The sequence below is a fragment of the Desmodus rotundus genome, chromosome 13 (assembly GCF_022682495.2).
Source record: "Desmodus rotundus isolate HL8 chromosome 13, HLdesRot8A.1, whole genome shotgun sequence".
NCBI classification, from domain to species: domain Eukaryota; kingdom Metazoa; phylum Chordata; class Mammalia; order Chiroptera; family Phyllostomidae; genus Desmodus; species Desmodus rotundus.
In genome coordinates this window covers 65808643-65824814 of record NC_071399.1, presented here as the reverse complement: position 1 = coordinate 65824814, position 16172 = coordinate 65808643, and the positions used below count along the sequence as shown (strand labels likewise).

Sequence of the window (16172 nt, the reverse complement as noted above, 5' to 3'; positions counted from 1 at the left end):
GTGGTGTAGGAATTGCAAAGAAAAGAATGTGTTTTCCCTTTGTTTTCTAAAATTCCGTAACTCAGATGAGAAGTATATTCTCTGAAATCTGTATATGCGTGTATATGTGTGAGTACACATATATATGAGTGTGTGTGTATTTGTATGTGTATATGTAAGAATATATAGCTACATAGATGTATCCATACATATGTACATCAATATATGCACACATATATGTGTATATATAAATGTATCTGTCTATAAATATATAAATAAATCTCTAACCATATGAAATTGCTGATATTTGACTATTTTTGACATAGAAAAGGCAATTTCCCAGTCAAATAATAGCTACCAGAGAAATTTGGTTAGAAGTATAGTGACAACACCCAGTATCATGAAATTAATATTGCTCTTGAAAATTTGGATTCTCATTTTAATTCTAATTCATAACTTACTAATTAGTACATTGACCAGATTTATGATTTTGAGAAGATTACTTTTCTAGGACACTGTTTAAATATTTGTAACAGAAGGAAGGTTGTTAAGGTCCTGGATCTTTTCTCCTTAGCTTCAAAATGTTTTTATACTCATTCATATTTCAGTATTTGTTGAATTCACTCAACAACTATTTTGTGATTTCTTTTGATACCTAATATATTATAGGCAATTTTCTAGGCTTTGAGAGTATAGCAGTGACCAAACTGGGCAAAATTCACTCATAAATTATAATACCTATTTATCCATCGATGACCTAGAATTACAGAAACATTTTTTTAAGAAAATACACTTTCCATGACCTTAGAGTTATTCTGAATACAAAGATTACCCTCTAAATCCAAGGATACCTGCTGGGTAGTAGATGTAAAGAATTGTCTACCCTAACATGTTGTGCACCAGGAAAGTTGGAGAACACACTCAGTACCACGACTTTTGAAAATCTACATCTCAAGATAATTCTAAAGTTGGCCTGCAAATTTTTATCAAATTTGATAAGAATGCAATGAGTTGGAGCAGCAGATGTGAGAAGAAAGTAGGAGTCATTACTAAATTTTCACTTGTTGTAAATTCAAGGCATGGCTTCTCAGTGGTCTAAACATTTGTACGTAAAGTGTCCTGGTTTTACATATTATTAAAATACTTTGTCCACTTGTGATAAAACCAAGACATTTGTCCATAACAACTAAAGTTTGTATTCTATGGTCCTCTTCCCATTGACCTTTTTGCCTAGCCACTGCATTCATTGCTGGGGTGTCCAGAGAGCTAGCAGAAAACACCTTCTCTTCAATGACTACAATAAACATTTTGACCTAATGTTTTTTCTTACACTGATTCTGACATACGGATTTTTGTTTTCTTTTTTCTCTCCTGACACCAAACACATATTATTTTTCTATCATCACTTCCCCAACTCTCGGAAATCAATTGGCTATCTAAGAAATCAATTCAATTCTGACGCTGTCAACCTGGAGTTAGCATCAGATCCCTCAAGTTAAAAGACCCAGTCCCACAAGACTGTCCACACTTCAGGCACCATTTTCAAGTCTCTGCCCACTGGTATTTCTGACCAAATACCTACTACTAAATCAGGAGTTCCCATAATCTCTACTTAGGTTGATAATTCTTTAGAGACTCTTGGAACTCAGGAAAGCACTTCCTGTTACTCATTTGCTGTAAACTACACAACTCAGGAACAACCAAATAAAAGAAATTTATAAGGCAAGGTTTGGTGGGACGAGTATGGGAATGCCTGACCCTTTCCTGGCACCCTGCCTTCCCTGCACCCCTATGGCTTTGCTGACCCAGAAACTCCCTGAACCCCAACATTTAGGGATTTTTATGACGGTTTCATTATATAGGCATGCTTTGATTAAATCACTGGCTATTGGTAATTAACTCAATTTTAAGACCCTCTCATTCTCTGGAGAGTGAAGATGGGACGGAAAGTTTCAAACATCTAAATAATCAATGTTTGGTATTTCTGGCTACTAGCCCCCATTCTAAAGATATCTGAGATACCACCCTGCCAAAAGTTGCCTCATTAGAATAAAAGGCAGCTTCTGTCATCCTTATCACTCAGTAAATTCTAAGGGTTTTGAGAGTTCTGTACAGGAGCTAGAGACAAAGATCAGATATCTTTTTATGATACCACAACCAATGCAGAAGACTTTAAGACTGCCCAGTTGGTGAAGTTTTAGCTTCGCTAAAAGGTTGAATAGTTTAAGGATAACTGAGATTCAGCTTTTTCACCACTAAATCGAGGTACAGAGGCAGTATAACTCTAACAAATTGTTTGAAGTGTGAAAAACAACTAGGGACTACTCAGGCTAGTTAATAATCCTTGTATAATAAAAACAGTATGAATATTTCTATGATTCTTTAAGACATATATACTAGTAATTGTAACTTGATAAACTGCAAAATTAATTTTCCTACAATTCTCTAATATCACCCTTGCAGTCTCTTTCTCTATTCAACTTATCATGTCAACTTATTTTATCTGAAAGAATATAGAACAATTCAGAATGAAAGGAGCTAACAGTTTTTAATTTTGGGGGGGGGGTTTGAAGTGTTTGTTGTATAGTTATCAATCTTTTCCTACTCTTTTATAAAATGTTATACATTTAAAATGTATTATTTTACTTACAACTATTCTACATTTGCATCTTAAAAATGTCTAAATTTATTGTTCCTGAAAGGTTGGTATAATTTCGTGGGAGTAAGACTTGATGCATGAAGATTTTCACAATGTATTAGGTTTGTAAATAAAGGCTGCCTAACAAACGTATTAGTGCCTTCTCACTAAAATTCAGAGAACAGTGAAGCCAAATTACTTGAGGGTTGGTTTAATAAGAATGGGTCTGGAGTTCCAGGAATATTAATGTGCTTACAGTATTTCTGCTGTGATCACCAAAGAATTTGGTTTTAGCTTTATTAACAGTACTAGTTTAAAAGTGTATAAGACCATGGTCTCAACCACTTGTTTATAGTCTAATTTTGATCCACTGATTTACTCATTTATTACAGCTTTAGCATACTCTACCAAAAATTTATTTGTGTGTATGTGTTTGGTGTTTTTTTCCACTTCATCAAGGACTCTATATAAAGTGATACTTTAAAGACAACTGTATCAGCCATAAAGGAGTAAATAATCTTTGGGTTACGAAAGGTAGCTTTGCTTTTGGGTGAAGAGTGATGTAGAGGATCACATAAAATTCCAAGAGAAGACCTTAGAATGGCGAGTGAGCTCTTTTACTATATGAGACCTTTTGTGTTGTGATTGCAAAATGAGAAGCTTCCAGATCGGGTAAAAGACTGGAGGGTATCCGGGTATGTGGGGTTCATTGAGACTAAGTATACAAGGAAAGGGGGTCACTGAAACAAATCATAATTTAAAATTTCAGGGCCAGCTGAGAGCCTTGAAGAGGGGGTAGTTTTGAGGATATGGATAGGTTTTACCAATGGGCCATGTGAGCATATTCATTTCAGTAGCATACTGAATGTTTTAGACTTCTCTTGTTCTCCGGACCCAATGACCAGTGGGTTTTACTATCATCAGTAATACTCATGGTCATCACTGTGGGACACTCTTAATTGCTTGCTCATGTGTGAATCAGGAATTTTGCTCTTTTGATCTTTTAAAAATAGAATTTAACTTGACCAGCTTCCTTCTCCTGACTCCCTATGGTAATCACTATCAGAGATTATGAACTGTGATCCTCCTGGTTGCATTAAATCGGCAACTTCTAGGGTAAGCAAAAGACTTCGGGGATAGACTGGGGCATGTCAATGGTGTCTAGCACTGAAGAAAGGAAAAGTGCTTACTGTATATCAGAGATATAATGAGAAAGATGAGAGTACCCCAGCTTCTGTGAAATTCACATTATGGTGAGAAAAGATGTTCTATTAAGCTCTGGTGGTTAAAAGGAAGAGAGTCATTCAAGTTACTCTAGTGATAAAGAATATGTTTACCCAAGCAAAAAAGAAATGCTAATTATGTCAAAAGCAGCTAGAAATCATAATATTTCAGACCATTGAGAAAATTTAGACACCTAAGTTTCTTTGGGAATCTGAGGCAGTACTGAGGATATCAGCTGTAGAAGGTTGAACAGATTCACTAATGATTACGTGGGCTCTGCTGTAATATGACTCATGAACTTCTAAATTTCTATCATTTCCCCCTTTTGCTACAAGCTTACTCTTTCTTACTCTCCACTGTGCATAAACACTTAATTTGTCGTATAACTCCTGTTTACTTGTAACTTTTGCTTCCTCATAACTCTGGCATGCCATGAACATTTATGAACCTAGCTCTTCCTCGCCTGTCATAAACTACCCCAGAGTTTCCTTAAATAGAACTTTTCAGCTTTACTCCCTGCTACAAACTACCTTATTGCCTCCACACTTTCCAATTCATATTCCTGAAAGATAAAACGTGATCACATAGTGCATCTGAGTTTTATGCTCAGTCTATTGAACAGGTAACCTTGGGCTTGGTGCTCATCCATCATCTGATTTTCTGTGAATTAGGGAGTCAAATGATTAAAAACAGTGTTATTTAGAATATTTTTTATGAGTCAACAGTAGAAAAGCTTGAGATGATGGACTTGTTTTCTGGAAAGAATACTTTAAGGGCACTGTAAAGAGTACGGATGATAAGAAATAACACATAAAATGTATTATGGGAACACAAGGAGATACTAAACAACCAAAACGAGGAAACCAGGGACATTTTGTACACACTGTATACTTGAGTTAGAGTTGAGTAACCACTTTCTAGGTCATTAAGTAGGTGGCAGAGCTTTTTAAAATAAGAGAATATATGCCAATGTACAGAGACAGGAAACTCTCTAATTATTTGACAAACTATAAATAAATTGTCTGGTAGAGGAGAAGGAAAAGGCAGAAAATCTGTCAGCAGTTATTTTCAGTAATAGTTAAGGGCAAGATAATAGAAATCTTCCATATCAACAAAAATGATTATAGGTATTATTCGATAGGTGATATAGAAACGTGGGTAGTGGGCAAGTGCTGTAATTAGACATGCATTTTAGAACAAGCATTCTGGCCACCCATTAGACAGGACTGAAGATGGGCTAAATGAATGAACAATGAGGAATCAAGTACAATGGTGTTGCCATTAGACAAGTAGGGAATGACACTGATGGGTGGACTGAAGATGTAGGGTAAATGCCAAAGCTGTAAAAACAATCAGTGGCCCCTTTCTCTGCAAAGTCACCATTGCAGCTGGGACCCTGTGCACATATCATGAAAACTAGAGGGCCTTTTAGGACCTCATTGATGTTCAGTATAGTGGGGCTCTGGTCATCATGCTCCCTGCGTGACCTTACTTCCACTTTGGCCAAACCAACCTCACGCCTGGATTTCCCCGTAAATTTCCTGACAGAGAGTTTCCAGAACTTTAGGGTGACCATAGATTCTGTCTGCTGGAGAGCAATGCCATGGCTCATTATGTGAGCAATGAGGAGCTGCTGGGAAGTACCCCAGAGGCAGCATCCCACCAGGTGCATGGGTGACCTTTGCTGGTAGTGACATAGTGCCCCCAGCCAGTAACCGGGTGTTCCCCACTTTAGGCATCATGCACTCCAACAAGCAGGCCACAGAGAATACAAAGGAGAAGGTGAGGTGAATTCTGGGGCTGTTGGATGCTTGCTTCAAGATCAAGACGTTTGTGGTGGGCAAATGCGTGACACTGGCAGGTACCACAGTTGTCTGCACCCTACTGTGGCTCTATGAACAGGCCCTGGAGCCTTTATTCTGCCAGGCCTGACTCAATACCAGTTGCTGGCTCCCCACCTACATTAAACAGCACCACCTCCTGTGTCTCTCGGGAGGTGAAACTGTGAGAAGATGGCCCAGTTTTATGTTAAAAAGCTTGCAGACAGCCAGCCTAAAAAGAGCACCACATGGAAAGACGCCCCAGGGGAAGGGAAAACTGTGTGGGAGGAGAAGCAGAAGCCCAGGCTGAGCATAAAGAGGAGAAAGAGGAGGTGGCTGCCCCCACTCCTGAGGAATAGAGAGGGAATGTGAGCAGGCACCGGAGCCAACAGCACCTTTGCTCACCTGCCTCAGGTCCTTTGTGTAGGACGATTTTAGCACAAATACGCCAATAAGGACACACTCTCTGAGGTGCTACCATATTTTGAGGACTGTTTTGATGAGGATAGCTGGTTCCTGTGGTCCTTCCTTGAAGTACTTCTTCCCTAAGGAGCTCATCCAGATCCTCGTGAGTTATACTTTCATTATTGAAATATTCTAGGGATTGGACAAGCTGAGGAAGATGTGTTTGCTAGTGTCATCCTTTTTGGAATCAACAACAACGGGTCCATTTGGGGAGTCTAGGTCTGGTACCAGGAGCTTACCTTTCTGCTGAGTGCAGATTGACAGCTGAGCTAGGAGTCATAAAAATGGCACATGCGTGGCAGAGGCTGCATCCTGGTAGCAAAGAGATTCAGATGCTGGTTACAGCGTGTGAGCAAAGCCTTCAAGTAGGGCAATTTTTTCCAGTGGGACGTTTCTCATCATTGACAAACCTCCTGCACCTGCCCTTCACAGAGATGCATTAAAGAAACACAGGGATATGGGACATTAATGCACAAGGACACTAAAGAAACTGAACATAGACATAAAAAAAAATCAATGGGCCACAGTGATAGGCTCTTGATTTCAAAACCAGTGATAAAACTTTACCAACATGAATATTATTTTTACATTATTATATTAAAATAATTATTATTTTATATTTTTAGTTATGGGACTTTTATTGAGAAAGACAGCTGAAATTTTATGAATGATGTCTAAAGCCCAAAGAATTTTTCACAGAAATGGAGGTGAATGAAGGCTGAGTGATCATTTGTCAGATTGCTAAATGGGTTAGAAGGTGGTGGGGAAAACATTCAGCATCAGGCACTACAGAAAAGTATTATTTCCTCTGCTTCTACAAAACTGAAATCCACCCCCTCAGTTATTGAGGGTCTAAAGCACCTCTGCAGTCAAGAGGGTATAGAATTCCTAAATTTATTGCAATGTCTTAGACATATAAAGACTGATGATACATACAGACATTTGATTCATTTATTCATTTATAAAGTACTTATTGGCAAACTATTTCCTCTGCCTTGGCACATAAATTCTAGTGAGGGTGATAAAGACAAAAATAAAGAAGTAAAGTATACATTGTTTGTCAGATACTGATAATTATGATCAAGAAAAATAAGGTGGAAAGCCCCACTAGGAACATTGGAGTTTCCCTTGGCCGCGCCCTGCCTCCTGCACACCCCAGCTTCCTCTTGTCTCCTGCTCATACCAATAGAAAGGCCTAGGAAGAGAACAGTATTTTTTTTTTATTCCTGGGAGGAAAAAGGACTTAGAACTTCCATCAGACTATCCCTCTTCTTCTCACATCTTACATATAAGCCTGGTTTAGACACTTTCAGAGTTTGTTGCATATGTATTGAATAAAAAAATGTATGAAAATACAGTCGGTTTGACCTCCACAATTTATATTCTGATGTGATAGAGATGTGATGGAGTTCAAGAACACGCCTTTTTCACCACGCCCCAGGTCATTTTATTCAAGTGGTCTGCAGAACACGATTTCACAGATGCCAGTGCAGTTATTGTCATTTCCAGAACAATAAATTAGAGTGAAGTCAAGTGATTGTCCTGAAGTGAGCTAGGAGGACAGGTATAAGAAAAAGATGCTAGTGCATATTTCGTATACAAATGTTCAGTTTAGCTGCCAAGTGGTATAAAATGCCCTGAAAGATGACCAGAAGACTTGCAGTATTTCAAGGAACCGACTGGGCATGGGAAAACATCTTTGTCAAACTTGTGCCGTGTCTGCAGCCTACCTGTAATGTAACTCCCTGCAAGGCACCGTTGGTGGGCGTGGCTACTTAGCAGTCGCAACTCTGGGCTTAACCAACCCGCATTAGAGAGGATTTCTTTCGTTATTTAATTTAGGTTTGGGAAATGATTTTCTACTTAGAGCAACAGAAACAATCTTTAGGAAATATGCAATGATCTTGTTTTTATCTTTAACACAAGTATAAATTGAAATTCAAAAGTTTTTACCTTATGTGTTCACAAATTGAAAAATGAAGGCCAAAGTATAACTCTTACACATTCAATAATGCACAATGTCAGCTTAGTTTTGTGGTCTTTTACATGTTTCCTTTAAAAATATGGATTTGTATTCATGTTATAGGGCAGTATATTCACTCTGAAGTAGTACCTAATGCAACTGTCTCAGCCGCATTCTTTCTGTCTTTAAAGTGATTAATCTACATGTATAAAATATTTATATTTTGGACATTAGGAATCAGTTTCTTAAGAAACTTGTTAGTATTTTCATTCTCAGTAGGGAAAAGGAGTTGCAATTTTTGTATTTTAATAATATTTGAATAACTAAAAGTTATATGTGTCTGGTATAACAGTAATTTATTACAAATGAAAAGGCAGTTGGCTAGCTTCAGTAATAATTTTTATTATGGGTTTGTTTTTTACATCTTCAAGGTTTTATTTCAAATGTGTGTTTTGGGAAGTACAGGGTATTTTTAGAGATCAAAGAATTTTTACGATATTAGAAACATTTAGAGGCTTCTTTTCCTCCTAATTAATCTCAGAAAGTTCACTGGTTCTATACCTTCTTTGACTTTCCCTTTTCCAGAAAGATGGAAGCAGTGATAATAGGCTAAGATTAATTAGAGTGGTGGGCTAAGACAGAATTATTGTAACAGCTGGAAGGATATGGACGTTGCTTCTGGAAGTGCAGTGAATCTAGATACTAACAACGAACACTCGTATGTACTCAATATATATCACGTTCACTTTATCTGTAGTACTTCCTAGCCTTCCAGTCAGTGTTCTAGGATACTTGTTCCACATCAAGATAAATATACCAAAGGACATTCTATTTTATTTTTTTAAAGAGGACACTTGAGGTAAAACCAGTAACTTTGGATAACTGAATGATTAGAAACTTACATGAATTTGAAAATAATTTAAATATTTAGCTTAACTGATTTAATTAATTTATTGATGTGAGCTTATATTGACAAAAGAACTAGATACTTTAAAGGAGTCAACTAAGGAAATTCAATAAAGCTAAAGATATAATATGGAACAGGAAATGAGGTTATCATAAAAACAGGTACCATAAATTCTATTTCTTTGCCAGGAGTGGGCCAGAATTTTGACATTAATCAGTAAACACAAGGAAAGAAACCTAGTTATTTAAAACATCTATAAAAATCTTAAAATAAAAATAGAATAGTTGTTTAGGAAACACAAATATATCTCTAAAAAACATAAAAAGTGATGCAGTAAAGTTAATGTTCTAAACACTATGAGAATACTCTGTATGCAAAATTCACAAATTTAGTAGAAAACTATGTAAAAATACAGTGTAAAAAAACCCAAAATGTTGGTGTAGGATAAAAAATAATATAGTCAAGGCCTAATGCCAAATGTAATTGTATTTTTAATTATAATGTCTTCCAACTTGAAATTTTACCTGAATTATTTTTCTTATAGATTTTAGTCTAATAATGTTTTTCTACTTTACTTTTTTATTGTTTATTCTAATAGAGTTGTCCCAATTTTTTTCTCTTTTGCCTCCTTCCACCTAGCCTTCCCTTCTCCCCTACAGTTAATCCCCTCTCCATTGTCCATGTCCATGGGTCACTCATACATGTTCTTTGACGAATCCCATCCTGATCCTTCTATTATTTTCCCTTCCCTCTTCCCCTCCTCCAGCTGTCAGTCTGTTCCTTGTTTCCACACTTTTGGTTCTATTTTTCTCATTAGTTTCCTTTATTCATTAGATTCCAGTTGTAAGTGAGGTAATAGGGTATTTGTCTTTCACTAATTGGCTTATGTCATTTAGCATAATAGTCTCCAGTTCCACCCATGCTGTTGCAAAAGGTAGGAGTTCCTTATTATTATTATTATTTATTTTTTTGCTGCATAGAAATTGTGTAAACGTACCACAGTTTTTTAATTCACTCATTTACTGATGGGCACTTAGGCTGTTTCCAGCACTTGGCTATTGTATAATGCTGCTGTGAACATAGGGGTGCGTAAGTTATTTTGAATTGATGTTTCAGGATTCTTAGGGTATATTCCCAGCAGTGAATCACTGGGTCATAAGGCAGTTCCATTTGTAGTTTTTTGAGGAAGTTCCATACTGTTTTCCACAGTGGCTGCACCAGTCTGCATTCCCCAAAGTGCAATAGGGTTCCCTTTTCTCCACATTCTTGCCAGCACTTGTTGTTTGTTGATTTATTAATGGTAGCCATTCTGACTGGTGTGAAGTTATTTCTCTTTGTGTTTTTAATTTGCATCTCTCTGATGACTAGCAATATTGAACATTTTTCTCATATGTCTATGAGCCCTCTGCAGGTCCTCCTTGGAGAAGTGTCTGTTCAGGTCCTTTGCCCACATTTTAATCAGATTGTTTGTCTTCCTGGAGTAGAGTCATGGGAGTTCTTTATATATTTTGGATATAAAACCTTTGTCCAATGTATCATTGACAAATATATTCCCCCATATATTTGAATATAACCTGAAAATTAGAATACAAAATAAAATATAAAGAATAAAATTGTATTTTAAAATACTTAGGATGACATGGTAGTGCCTTTTAGCCTAACACTTATTTTCTCATTTTATGTCTCAAAAATTTTGTATCTCCACTGAAAAAACAAATAGTGCCTTAAGAATGGACATTTGAAATAATTTTCTTTCAACCTGACACAGACTGTGTAATGAAGAATTATGATGTTTTTAGATCTTACATATCTTCTACTTCATATTATTCTTAAAATTCAGCACAATAGCTATCATTTAGTAGTTCCTCAAAACTATTCACTAATGTCATATGAGAAGACAATTTGAAATAGAAATCATTGTCATTTTTACCTCTTTTATGAGTAGCTTATAAGCATTTTAACATGAGTAGTTTATTAAGAAATAATAAACTTATATAGATATTAGTAGATATTATTAAATCAATCTCAAATGTTTTGTGTAGGGCTTTCAACATTAACAGTTTGCATACATACAAAATAAGTTCTTAGCAGATGGATATCCTATGCAGTATTGAATACCTCATTAATTATTCAAGAATTTGTAGGTCTGGTTACAGGGTCAAAAATGTTATTAATCATTAATACTGTTTGCTTAAATGCATTAAGAAAAAGCATTTACTTCTCACAACAGAAACACTAAATTATATAGGTTACCTCTGTTTAAAAATTGCGTTCTCATTTCATCCACTTAAAAATCATTTCATGTTTAGTCCTCAAAGCTGCATTCTAACAGGGGAATGTTTCTTTATTCTGTCTTTTAAGTGAATAAATTTAAATGATTATTTAAGTTATTTTCTAACTATATATATATATACACACACACACACTTTATATATAGATATACTTTATATACTTAATATATATACTATATACTAGTATATAGTATACATATGCTATATATACTATATTATATATATTTCATATACTGTATAGACTTTATATACTTTATAAAGTATATATACTTTATATATAAATATATTGAAAATTTTGTCCAAAAATAATATCTTTAAATTAAAATTTTTGTCCAAAGATTTGTCTTTAAACTATATTTCCAACAAAGAAAAAGTACATTTGGTAAGCCTTTTAGCACCCTATAAATCCAGAAACAGTTTCAAATAGAATGAAAATGTTAGGAATTTGAAGGCTATTTTCTGGGAACTACAGTGAAGCAAGAATTGAGATTAACGAAGTATTAGAAGAAAGAAACACTGGCATAACTTCAGCCAACTACTTCATTTGATAGATCAGGAAACTGAGACCAACTGAAAAACTACGACTCGTCCCAATTCCCACATGTAGATAGTATGAGAGCCCAATGCAAGAAATGAACCCCTGACCCATTGGCAGTGGTTGGCTAAAGCATGACGCGGTTATACAGTCTGTGTAATGTAACTTCAAGCTCGGTCTGCTAGTATTGTACAATTATCTGAAATTACTTTGCTTATAAAAACATAACCTCAGGGTAAATTGTTTTGCCCTTTTCTAGATGTATAATCTATGCTTCTTAAATGCCAAGCCACACACAAGGGAAGCACCGGACTCCTTGTGGCCACCAGTTAGAAAATGTGTGCAGTTTGTACAAAACTTCAACTTAGTCATTTTATTTTTATTTGCATGACAATAAGAAAATACAACAAATTAAGTTTGAAAATATCTGCTAAATATTATTTAAAAGTATTTTCTCATTAGAGCAATGGTAGGGATGACAAGGTATATATGATTTATGAGCCTTTGATCAATTTAATTTCCAGGAAAATCATAAGACTGATTCTGAGAAAACTAATTAATAAGGTGATTACTCTCTCCACATATTCTGACTTATTCATAGGGCTGGTGAGTTTCTCAATAGCATTGTTTGTGTTGCTAACTGCCTTCATTTCTTCCTTAATCTCCATCATGTATTGAAGATCCTAAGGTGCATCCTTGGATGATTGTGGATCCCCTATAGGGCATGTCAATGAAGGAGCACCAAGCAAGGAAGCAAGCTCTTTAGATCCCCATATTATTGCGGGAATCTGGTGGGATGCAACACAGAGCAATGGACAAAACCTACCCACATATAAATAGAAGATGACAGATTAGACATTTATTTTAAAAATTGTATAACTTCTATGCTGTCAAAAGATAGAAAAAGTAAACATCAGACTATTGGTATATCATAGAGTTTAGGAAGGTTCTCCTGAGGTGCTTTTGTAAAACAGAGAAACCTGATTTATGAAAAGAGCTGAGGAAAAAACTCCAGGAAGGTCTAAGGTATGTTCAATGTCAGAGACTAAAGTAGGTTTTCACTTGTTCTTATGGAAACTACAATGATTAATAAATAATAATACAAGAATAATCTGGGCTTCATGTACTGATAACTATAATCCTACTTTTCCCCTACCCTTTATATGTTACCTCAGGGTATGGAGCATTTCAGCGAGTGAAAAATGCTTAAAATCAGAAATAAGGCATTAATGTTAAATTCTGCTGGAAAGAGACCAATTAGAAAAACAACATATTAAAATTTTCAAAAATACTGAACTAATCAAACATATGGGACCTCATCAGATTTTAAAGTACTTAACACATATCTCAGCAATTAATCAAATCACCTAGTAACAGAAAAACAGTGACATAAGTTGCTTTGAGTCATTTGTATGCCCATTGTGATAGAGTTGTGTTGCAGAATGGAAACTTAAAAGCGCTCTTAATGAATATTTATTACTTATTGCCTGCATATAATTGTTTCACTAGTCATTAAGTCAAAGTAAAGGTACCGTCTCGCTTTTATTTCTAGAATTCTTACCAGGCAAAAAAGCAAAGACACTGATGCGTAGTTCTTTGCCGAATTAACGATGATGTGGGTCTTTCAAACTTTTACCAACCGTAAACCTTAGTTAGTCACTATTTAGTTATTAGTAGTGAGTAAGTAGCATAGATTCAGGATTCTGTGCTTCCTCCTGTTAGGACTATTCTGTTGTTTTTTGTTCTCTCTTTATGTGGTTGAGTCCTAATGTTGTCTGTTCAATATAAACCCTCAGCTGGTGAGTTCAAAACATTTGAATTAGCCCCAGTTTACGTTTGCCTGGGTGTCAGAAATCATGTTTCCCATATATCAGTGTTTCATTTTCAAAGACCTTGTAATTGTTTAGATCGCTCAATGAAACTTTTCAGTTTTATTTGACATTTCTCGAGGTTTATGTTCGGCTTTAGCTGTATGCTTTATTATAATATAAAATGGCAGGGTTGCTGAATTCTAGTAGCGTGTTTGGAATTTGGGAATAACCAACTGCAGTGAAGATGAATAACTAAAAATCATGTCCACTGGCTAAGGAGATCCTCTGAGTTTTCACTAAGCACGCTCAATATGCAGAGGTTCAGCTTGCTGAGCTCCAGTCTGCCAGCTTCACTGGACACTGGGGCTGGGTAATTGGCCCTACTGGTTACCTTAAGAACCATTACCTGTCATTTCCTAGGTCTCATGGTAGCAGGCAATGGTGTTCCTAACAGTTGTTATCTAACAAGTAAGTAAAATTTAGTGGTGTGGAGATTTTCTCTAAATTAAAACACACAATCATACAGTCAGAGGAAATTAAGTGTCATGATGGCTTTCTTTTCTTTATTTTAAATTGGGGAGGAAGAAAAGATTTGCTTACATAGAAAACTCCTCTGAAAACTTTCCTTTTATGTGTTCCAGAGAGTTAATAGTACGCTTCCATTCAGCAAAGAAGTGATGTTACTCCAACTTTTAAAATACCTCTATTTGGGCTTCCTCTAAGAAGATAATGGAACAAGACTTTATTTTGCAATCAATATTCTTGTTAAAAGACATTATGGCTTCATGGAACTCAGTTAAAAGAACCCCTCAGAAAAGTAACTGAACAAGAGCTGATACCTGACTCTTTCTTTTCTCTTAATTTAAGACAGAAACTTCAAAGTCGCCAGCCCTCAAGCAGTAGCAGAAGTCAAGTGTTGCCATTAGACTACAAAGCAGTCTTTCTAAATTATTAACTTTCCAACCACAGCATCAAGCTGGCTTCTATGTAAAATCATAAATATTAATCAGGCAAAGAATTATTTAAAATACATAAAAATATTTTAAATCTTACTTTAAGGAACTGTAAAGCATGCCGTCTAAGCTTTTCTAGTTTAGAGCCATTGATCATTTCAAACATCTGCTAAGGTACCTGTGGCATCCTTAGTATCACTGGAGGGATTTTCAGCTTTATTCATTTCTTGACTTGGCAAAATCAAGGAAGCGTTCATACCCAGGAGAGGTAAACATTTCATCCTCAAACACTTCTTAACTACCAGATCAGAAGCACGTGTCACTGGGTGGTAACATGTGGCTTGTGGGCTGATGTCGATTTCTTTGCCAGACTTAAAGAAGGAAGGGATCTCTGTTAGTCTTCTACTCCTTGAATGCTTAAAAAGTTTTTAAGGATTTAGAATTCTTAAGCATTTTAGTTATTGCAATCTTCACAGCAGCACAATTTACAATAGCCAAATGCTGGAAGCAAGCTAGGTGCCCATCAGTAAATGAGTGGATCAAAAACTGTGGTACATTTACACAGTGGAATACTACGCAGCAGAAATAAAGAAGGAGCTCCTACCCTTCACGACAGCATGGGTGGGCCTGCAGAGCATTATGCTAAGTGAAGTAATCCAGGGGGTGAAAGACAAATAGCATATGATGTCACCTATAAGTGGAACCTAATCAGCAAAACAAACAAGCAAGCAAAATATCACCAGAGACATTGAAATTAAGAACAAGCTGACAGTAACCACAAGAGTGGGGGAGGGAGATAAGAGACCAAAGAAGGGAAAGGTCATAAAGGAACATGTACAAAGGACCCGTGGACAAAGCCAAAATGGGGAAGGATGGAGGGGTTGGGTGGGGCAGGGGAGAGTGGTGGTGGGAAGATAGAGACAATTGTATCCAAACAACAATTAAAAAAATAGATTAAAAAAAAGAATTTTAGTTATTGCCCTGCCCAGCATGGCTCAGTTTGTTGATCAATGATCTATGTTTTTCTCCCTGTCTTTCTCTCTCCCTCCCCCCTCTCTAAAATGAATAAAGAAACTCTTAAAAATTAATTTTAGTGATATGTTAACCTGTTTTGTGGCATTAGACTTAATTCAATAGCAGCCTTCTTTTTAGACTGTATGAAGTGGCCCCATTGGTAAGAATATAGAGTTCCTCATTAAATGAGGTGTTAGATTCTCTTCCAGGCTCACTCCCCTCTTTACTTGATTAGCATGGACTTAAAGGGTGGCAGAGAATTATTTTATCTTCAAGGATTCAAACTTTTGTGGGAACCACTCTACTTATGATTTTCTGAAGTGTGGTCCCAGGAGTAACTATCACTGAACATCTGTCCCTTCATAAGACTTTTAGTGTCTTTTTTTGTTCATGAAAAAATGTGAGGAGCCAAGAAACCACAAGGGCCATCTTACATATTATTTTCCTTTTGCATATCTTGCTAATTTCTGCACAGGAAACTGAATATTGACTTCTTAAGTTGGACATTACTTGACTTTGGTAACAGCTGAGCTAACACACACAAACATTTGGGAATGAAGGTTATATGCAAG

General features: G+C 36.1%; 1 pseudogene; it reads left to right on the top strand.

Moving 5' to 3' along the window:
* LOC112310428 (elongation factor 1-gamma-like) overlaps window positions 1-16172 on the top strand; it is a 119854-nt pseudogene that overhangs the window by 62170 nt on the left and 41512 nt on the right.